The sequence below is a fragment of the Ornithodoros turicata genome, unplaced genomic scaffold, assembly GCF_037126465.1.
Source record: "Ornithodoros turicata isolate Travis unplaced genomic scaffold, ASM3712646v1 Chromosome53, whole genome shotgun sequence".
NCBI classification, from domain to species: Eukaryota; Metazoa; Arthropoda; class Arachnida; order Ixodida; family Argasidae; genus Ornithodoros; species Ornithodoros turicata.
In genome coordinates this window covers 971,743-975,374 of record NW_026999381.1, presented here as the reverse complement: position 1 = coordinate 975,374, position 3,632 = coordinate 971,743, and positions in this window count along the sequence as shown.

Here is a 3,632-nt window from a genome sequence, read left to right as displayed (position 1 = left end):
AATGGGAGTCCGGTACTTCAATAAAAACAACTTGAGGTCTGGCAACTTCGTACGCAGACCACGCGCATTCCACTGGAGAATAGTAGCTCGCTTATACAGATGGTCCATGACCCGCGGTCAGAAACTTTTCCGCAGCGAGCAAGGCCTGGACCTCCTGGAGTCCAGCGGCGTCCGGGTACGCCGCTAAGATGGCCTTGAGGACGGCCAGAATCAGAGGGACCAGCACAGCTGCCATGGCATCACCGCTCACTTGTCGCTCAGACTGCCTGGGGCGCGGAGGGAGTGGTGTGCTTGCATGTGCACCAAGTTGTGGAACCGCAGCGGCCCTCTTGACGACATCCGTATAGGTCTGGCGCAAGGGAGGCGAAGACGTCAGGGGGTGCTGGGCATCCAGGCTAATCGGTGGCTCTCTCATCGACACTCTTGTGTGCTTTGGAGCCCGCTGAGTCCGATGTGGAGGCGGTGCACGCTGGGGGGGGCGACACCACGTTGGTGGAGTGCCGATTACGAAGATCGCCGGTACTGCTGACCACCGGGCCCACAATGGTGGGGAGTACCTCCATATGGAACCGTTGTATCGCTGACCGCTTGCGCGGACACAGAGAGTGGGAAGCCGCATGCGGACCTCCACAGTTGGAGCATCTTGGTTGCCGCCGCGCAGTGCACTCCTTGATGGAGTGCGGTCCCGAGCAAATCTTGCACCGTGTGGGCCAAAGACAGTTGCGCGAGAGATGCCCGAAACGCTGGCGGTTATAACATTGGGTTGAACCCTCCACATACTCGTGAACATCGTGTGTGCAGAAACCCAAGTGCACCTTCTCAGGGAGCCTCAGGGTGGGCTGGAACGTGAGGATGACGCTACGAAGAGGGATGAAGCTGTCCGTACCGTCTTCATGATAGACGTGACGAACTTGGCGGCGTGCCGCTATGACGCCTTCTTGCGCCAGGTACGAAACAAGATCACCGTTGTCATAGTCAAGTGGTACGTCATTGATCTTTCCCATGTTATTCACGTATGATGACGGGATTGAAGCGGAAACAGCCATACCCGCCACGACTTCAAGCGCCAAAAGGTTGGAAACCGCTCCTTGAGATTTGACGAAGACGCACAAGCTGCCATCCTTGCTAATGCGATGGTGAGAAATTGACTCCTGCGCCGCAGCGCATATGTCCCGAGCCACAACATTGGGGTTGACCTTCCAGAAGGAACGGGTGACATCGATGGGTTTGAAGAGCACGGGAATTCCTTTCGGCCGATTCTTTCCATATGTCACCAGTGTGAAGCGGTCCGCTGCGCCATCATCTTCAACATCTTCAGGGCCCCTATTGGGGTCGTACGTCACCGTAGCTTGCGACCAGTCACAGTGCGGCGACGGAGGGGGAGCAGGTCCACTTGCTTCCGACATGTGAAAGTCCACAGGAGCTTCATCAATAGCTCGGCGGCCCACAGGTGACCTACTCCTGCCTCGCCAGGACGAGGGAGGCTCGGGTTGTGGGGCGAGAAGGCTCGCCGGCCTCGCTGTAGCACCCGGGGTCTCATCCCCGCCTTTCATAGGCAGACAGGAAGGCCCCCGGACGTACAACTTGGTCCAAATGGAGCAGTAGTCCAAAGGGAGCAGTAGCAGAGCTGGGTTATGAAAGAAATAGCTTCACGAACTAAGCCTAGTCTGGGCGGGAGCTGTAGGAATAAGCGTCCGTGCCGAGCGAGACTCGCGCGAATTTCGCGAAGTGGAACAAAGAATATGGGGAAAGAGGTGAATCAACTATAACTAAGGCTGTGGTTCTTGTGATTCATACAGCACAGGTGGTTTCTTTCATTTCACGGTGATGCTTCACTTCTTTCCACAGTAATGCCTCCGTGTTCGTGTCGTGTCCTGCTCTTTCACTCAGGTGGACGTCAAGTCGTGGACAAGCTGGCACTACCAAGTGAAAGAGGACGGCGTCATACCCAAGGCTCGTTTTCCGAACGTCTGGGAGGAGGCGCCCGGGTTTACGTCGTAGACGTGCTCAAATTCCTGGATCCTGAAGTGCTCCACTGCGGCTGCCTGAAATGAGACGAGGATCATGCCCCATCACCGCCTCGGGCTCGCCGTTCTCTGCTGGCACTTTGTCGTTAACCTCTCAAGCGTCAACATATAGGGTCGTGGACAAGCTGGCACTACTGGTGCGTACCAGTACTTTTTCTTGCGTCTGAAATTACATAAATAGGACATTCTGAGGGCATACCAGTCCAGGCGCATCTCTGGTTCGCGATCTCTGAAAAACTAGATGGCACCACATTAGCAATGCCTTGTCACACTGTTCACGTTCCAACTCCACAAATAACCCCTATTGTGCACGATGCACAAGCACAATGTACTGAATGTCGAGTGCAATGAGGGTGGAAGGTATGTGTCTTATCAATGTTCTTTAGTTTGACGGGTCTGTTCTAGGCTTTCTACCTACCCGGCCACCCCCTTGCACTTGACCGTCAGTACGTTGTGCTGTTTGGGCTTGCACTACGCTCCAGTATTTGCCGAGAGATAAAGTGTAGTCCAGACGGAACAAGCTGAGCTTGATTCGTGACTCGTTTCTTTTCACGTATGAGAATTTTTGTTATTTTTGCTTTGGTGTCATATAATTAGGTTACGCTTATTTTTCTCAAGTCAGCGATGCCTTTACTCGGTTGTGCAGTTTAATTATATCTTCATATTGCTCGAATACCTCAAAGCTGTACTAGTGCATACTATGTATTACGCTGGTGCACAAATGTTATCGCTTACTGCGGATGATAATAACGGGCAATACACCCAGAGATGGAGTTAAAAAATTGGGGTCACCAGCTATGAGTTCGAGCGCTAGTCGAATGCCAACTGAAAAAGCCATAAAATGGTCATGGAGAAGTTATTACATACGATCAGAGCTCGCTTGACAGGATGGTTTCTCGGAGGATGTCAACTTGCTGTACTTGCGGTTCTATAACATGCGACGGCATGTTTTCAGATGCGCGTTTCAAGTGCACACACTAATACATAAAAGGGAAGTTGATCTCGCTCATTTTTTAACCTATTCTTCAATTCGATCTTGATACAATTTGATATAAACTTTCGCATTTGCTGCCAAGGTCGAATTAAGTGAAGTTTATTGGGTTATCAAAGCCACTCGTCCTCGTCTGGTTCCTCTACCTTTATAAAGAATGGTATAGTTTTCCGAAGTCAGCTCAAAATTTAGCACATCTTACCACTTTTCCATTAAAGGTTCCATGCTGGGACCGCAACATCACAACAACAAACTGCAATTCACGGGAGAGCCATTTATGTCTGCATTAATAATCGAACTCTCCCGCCAGCAATTGCCTGCTGCTGTGTGGCAAATGGATTTATATGGCCAACAACATAGGGCACTGCTGCGCTCGCGTGTAACAGAGAGGGATCACTTAGTTGGGGTCATCCCGCGGTCGCATCGCGGGTACACCCGCATTTTACCCGCAGCGGTCGCGAATTCCTACCCGCAATTCGTGACGCCATGCGGGTAACTGCGGGTACCCTCTAGTATACTCGCACCCGCCGCCCTACTCTACATATTCTTTCCTGAACATAGTTTACACTGGTGGTGACACTAAAGCAAATTTGAGCCTTGTCCCAAACGATTTC